This window comes from Tetrao urogallus, assembly GCF_951394365.1.
Source record: "Tetrao urogallus genome assembly, chromosome: 3".
NCBI classification, from domain to species: Eukaryota; Metazoa; Chordata; class Aves; order Galliformes; family Phasianidae; genus Tetrao; species Tetrao urogallus.
Genome location: NC_136815.1, coordinates 31179041 through 31185040, shown reverse-complemented (window position 1 = coordinate 31185040; position 6000 = coordinate 31179041).

Below are 6000 nucleotides of genomic sequence, written 5' to 3'. Positions count from 1 at the left end.
TATTTTATTTTTGCCTGATTTTTGCTAACACCAGCTTTTGCCTCTATGTCAAAAATCAGTGGCAGAGCAGAGCTTGGACAAGGTGAAGAATAAATAATGGTGCATCTCTTGTATACTGTCATTGCTACAAATGTGTGTGACCACTGATCCATTGTGTGACCATCACCACTATTTATGTAGTGAATGATAGGTTAAATTTGTCTTAAAAACACCCAAAGCCTTAAATGTATTTACTAATCAGCTACAAGTGGGCCCATAGCCACATCTCTGGGCAAGTGTACAAAAAAGCAATCACAAAAAAATTGGAACATTTTTTTTTCCAAACATGAAAATCTCCCACATCCCTCAAATTACAATTCCCCAAAAGTCAGTCCTCGCTTTCCCAGAAAGCTGCATTATAGAGCATCTTACAAGTCAGCAAACAACGTACAAAACATACATATCCACTGTATTCCTAATCCAGAGGGCTTGGAAGTTAACTGAGAGCTGGCAGGAGGAATAAAAAGTTTACTCTCTAATTTCCCCGATACCATTATGCTAAAACATTTGCTGGAGGCAAAAAGGCTTGAGACAAATCTCCAGAAAGTTGGGCTTGTGCCCTGTCTTCAGATCTTCTTGCATTTGTTTGAACAGGAGAATACAAACTGTGTTTCTCCACCTTCCCCAGGCTGTCCAGAGAGGCTGCTAGTGATGGGCAGTAATATCAGGGTTTTCAAATATTTGTGTCCTAGATGAGGCCATCAACCCGATGGGCAGCACCCAGAAAAGTTCTCCAGTTAAAGCTGATTTACTCATTATGACACTCTGCAGCTTTAAAAACAAGATTTCACAGGCCAAATAAAGACAGCAAATTAAAAATCTCAAAGAAAACAAAATAATCCAGAAATCTGATGGCTAATTTTAAAGAAAATAAAACAATGCTGTAATGAAGTCTGATCCCTACTTTCAATCATTGTGGTATATTTTCAATATTTTTCTTTTTATGTATACGGTAAACTCAATTGTCAAAAGTAAGATCAGTAAAATTAGCAACACCTTCTGACTGAAAAAATATCAAAAATAAGATGCTTTCAAAATTTATCTTTTTTTGAAATGTTTATTTTCTTGTGTGTGATCAATATTTTTATGAGGCAGTGTTTTCAGGTGAAAAAACGTTTTGTAGAAAACATTTTTAAACAATACAACAAGTATGTGCTAATCTTTTCTTGCTTGTGTCAAGTTTTTAAAAGCAGTCACCTCATGAAGATGCCATAAAGTGTTCATGAAGCCCGTTAGTCCATTAGTTTCCTGGGTGGGAAAAAAAAACAAAGGAGAAGGAGAGAGGAGAAGGAGAGGAGAAAAGAAAAAGGGAAAAAAGAAAGGAAGAGGAGAGGAGAGGAGAGGAGAGGAGAGGAGAGGAGAGGAGAGGAGAGGAGAGGAGAGGAGAGGAGAGGAGGAGCAGCAACCAGCACAGGGGAGGCCAATTAAAAGGGTCAGAATAGTAGAGGAAGAAATCAAAGCTGTCAGTACTAACATCTGAATTAATTTACGAGTTGTGAAGAGCAGCTACTGTTTTCCATCCTTTCTTCTTGATCAGGAGTGACTTTCCTTTAGTCTATACATCATGTTGACTATGCCTGAATCATCTTCAAGGTGTTGCATCTGTCAAGCCATGCTTGGAAGCTAAGCTCAAGCTCTCTGAAGTAAAATGAATCTTTGCTCTTAACAAGCTGTGAGCCTTGCACCCATGGTGGCTATGTTGCTGTGGTTTCTATGCAGTCATTAATCAGACTAACAGCAAAATATGAGGTGGGGATGAACACCGGTGGCTCTGAGGGCAGTCACACCACCCTTCCATCCCAGGACTGTGAGCTGTGCTGCTAATGTTGCAAAGTGCTAGCAGGAGACCTTACAGACAGGGCATCTGTGGGGCTCTGCAACTCCAGCCTGTCAGGAAACCTCATCTGGCTTCAATTTGTGAAAGACCACACACACTCTAGTGCTGTGCCACCTGTTACACATTTCTTGCCAGTCACTGCACTGCTGGTTCTAGTGTAGAAGGTGATCTTGAAAACCCTCCTATTTTGGTAACACCAACACAGTAAGACATATGCTTCTCCTTATAAGCATACTGAGGTTGTGTTGCTGGAAGAACACATGCCACTCAACCAGCAAATGTCAATGTTGACAAAAGCCCAGTTTCTGCAACAAGCTGGAAGTTTCCCAGCAGACTGGTGCAAGCACATGGACAAACACTGTTCTGGGAGGTTGTTTTTATCCTGGAATAAGAGCCCCCTGTTGCAGCACCTTCTGCTTTGTGCTCCTGGCTGCTGCACCCCTCCAGCAGGGTCAATAAAGTCCTGGGGCCATCTCTAGAGGAGCAGAGGTTCTGGCAATGGCCAGTGTAGCAAAAAAAAAACAAAAAACAAAAAACAAAAAACCCAAACTTCTCCATAAAAAAAACAACCCAAATTGTATTTTGAATAGTGAAGAGATCCCTCTTTCTGTTCATGCACAGTCAGGTATGACAGTTCACTCCTCCTTCATCTAACAAGGTGTTGAGCTCTGTCAAATGGAGCAAAATGTTGCTGGTGATTCTTCAATGGATATTCTCAGACACCCTACATGTTCTAAAAAGTGGCATAATTTTGGATTGTGTGAATTTTCCAGCTATACCCAAATTTTTTTCAGGCTAGGAATATGCATGACAGCAGCCAGGGACTAGGATTGCCACCTGCAGTCCGTAGGCACTTCAAGCATTTTCTAAACTCATAGACAATGTGAAGGGTGAATGTAACAGACAATTACAGAAGATTAACTGTAAAAACAGCCCTAATAACCCAGAAGTGAACTATTTGAAATAAATTTTCCCAAGGCTATCTCATTCCATTCAAATAAAACATCAGAATAGCAATATGTGCCCCTTGGTAGAGATACAGTTGAACCTCTGGGCAAGGACAGGGGAGAGGACTCAGAGTAGGTTATCTGGTCTGGTTCAGGGCACAGGAAACCCATCACAGGGACATAACGTGCAGCTGTACAAGAACTACCATCTGCAGGCAAGATTCTCAAAGGAATAATCACCTGAATTATGAAAATCAATAGTGGATTACCATAGGGACCAGAATAACAAGGAACATTCATTCCCCATTTTGAAATGGCTGTTGTCCAATGCAGTACAATTCAAATACGTACACTAGGACAGACCAGGAGCTGTGATGGCACAAAATTATCAAGGTTTCTGAATCTAAAAATGACCAACCGCACTTTACATTTTCTTTATATTTTCTCACTGAAGAATTTTGCCTTTTATGACCCTAACTATTTAGATACATCATAAAATAAACCAAATATCTAAGTTCAAGTGATGTTTATTTTTATTTTTCTTTCAACCTCTTATTCCTCCCTAGCTGGACACTTTAACTTTCTAAAGCCGAAGAGGAAAGAAATCCTCAAGCCCAGGAATGCATTATTACTTATTTCCTAATTCAAGAGCAAGCCCTTTGCCAATCATTTGGTCTTTATTTTACGGCTATATTGTGAAGTAGGATCATAGGCAGAAAATTAAAAAGCAGGCTCTTAAATCAAAAAACATGCATGCTGGAGATAGAATTCAATTGTTTATCTCTGGAATCATTAATGCATGTTTTATGAGTTCCTCGGGAAAAAATTGTGCATTGTTGTGTTTATTCAAGATAAGTGGACGATGCTTTTATGGCTCTGCTGCAAAACAAACAAAGCTCCTTGGTGACTCACAGTTCTTGCTTGTGGACTGTTGTGCTCCATCCTAAATTCTCTGGTACCCCTTGCCTTCACTTTCACCAGCCAAACCGAAGGAGTTTTCTGGCACTGAAAACTTTGCTGCCCAAGCCCAGATGTGATGAGTGCCCTCTAAGCTAGCTGCCACAGTGCTAGGGTAGGTCAATTAACCTTTATATTTGCACTGGACCCTTTGCTATTCAGCACCTCCTTTTCCTTGATTTAATGTTCACTAACACCATGTTGATCTTGATGCATCTGTAGGCCACACAGTTGAGAAAATAGTAAATTTAACAGTGTGTGTTCACTCGCCTATGCTATCTGTAGAAACCCATTTTACATACCCACAAGGAAGCCCCTGTGCCAGCCTATGCTTACTGTTCCCTGTGGTGTTGTTGGTACCATGACTGCTCTCAGGTGAAGAAGACATCCCAAATCCACCTCACAGCTGCTGTGGAGGCAGATAAGATCTGTAGGAAAGAAACATTTGGGTTTGGAATAAGGTATAAATGGACACCAGGAGCTTAGGAGAGACTTCCCAACTTCAGGCCACAGCTATCAGTCACCTTCACTTTCTGAGATCCTCTTACAGCATTTAGAAACACAAATTCCCTCTTCACCTTCCTGTAACTGCTCTCTGTGGGAAACACTTTCTTCCATTCTCCAACCACTTACTACAGCCCAGCCTTCAAAATGCCTTCAGCCCTCCCACCCCAAGACCTATCCTACCTGGAGGGCAGGAGGTTGGGTTGCAGCCTCTCTCCGATTGTGGTCATTTCTTTCTTTTTCATCTGTCACAACTGTAGCATGTATTTTTACACCCCCAGTATTTCTTTCCTTTTTATTTTAAAAGAAAATAGGAAAGTATTTCTAGTTTAAAGAGTAACAGAGAATATTTCAAAACAAAATATCATTTATTTCTTTCATAAGAAGGAATGAAAAGTGGCTGAAATCCTTTGGCTAGTTTAATATATTAATTAAGAAACATGAAATAATGGAGATTTTTTTAGGTGGACTTACAATATCTAGCTAGGGAACAGTCTGCCATGAAATGAAATCAGCCCATCTCTATTAATTAGCAGAGCTTCTTGGGTTGAAGCTAAAGGCTGAGGTAATGCACAACTCCCTGTTTTTTCCTTTGTGAAAATTCTTCACAAAGTAGTGCATGTTTTATAGGAATATCAACAGGCTTTCTCAAGGAAGAGAAAGTCAATGCCCTAACTTAGATCAGATTTCCAAGAAATATGGATTTGAAATGTCAGACTCCTCTCAAAACCAAACAAGGTACACCTGCCCAGAGCATTTCCTATGAACATTTGATGGAGAGGGCTGACATTCACACTCTCACCCATATATGATAGATAAATTAAGGATATATTATATGTAATGCATGTAATTAAAAAATTGACATTATTTCATTATGTGTGCAAGGTGTTACTACCATCAGAAGTTCAGATATGCTTACAGTAACAAATCCTTTTGCTTAGCTTGAAGAAGTCTCTGTTTCCTCCAGCAGTGAGCTAGTTTGCTTTTTGATTGAATGAAACAGAGGCATCTCATAGAGAGCTTGATTCTTGCACAGTGCCAGAGCAAGGATCCAACCCTTAGGCAACTCTATCAGGCCAAGATGTCTCTTCTGCTGAATATAACAGTATTGTCCTGAGGACATATCTTCTTCCAGGTATGCATTTTGTTAAAGAGCATTTCATTTGACATGGACTGTTGGTCATGGGCTTACTTCACATATTCCATACTTACTCCAATTGTCTGTTTTAACTTTTCTCTGATTGTCAGTAATTAGCCTTTCCTTGCTTTGGAAAAACCAAGGTCTTGTGCTGAAGGACAGACAAAACTACTTCTGAAAAGACAACAGGCAGAACTACTAGACCAGTACTTAACTTGACTGTAAACAAAGTGAAGTGAGGCCAACCTGTAAAAAAAGAGCCTAACGAGCCCTTGAAGACTGGTCAGAGCACTCAAACCATGGTACATTTCTCTTTCTACACTAAAAGTTACATTCCCTATCAACAATTAGTAACGATATTTACAAATTCATGTACTAGAGAGTAATGGCTGCAGTTTGTTAGTACTTGCCTTTTGGTAGAGGCTGATCACGATGGTAACCAAACATCTCTGAACTGATTGAACATTTAGAAGGCGATGATTTTATTCTTATCTTTTAGGATGAAGGAACAGTATCCACATATCTATCTTCTTCTCTAAGTAGTTTGCATTCCATATGTGTCATAATAAATGTGAGAA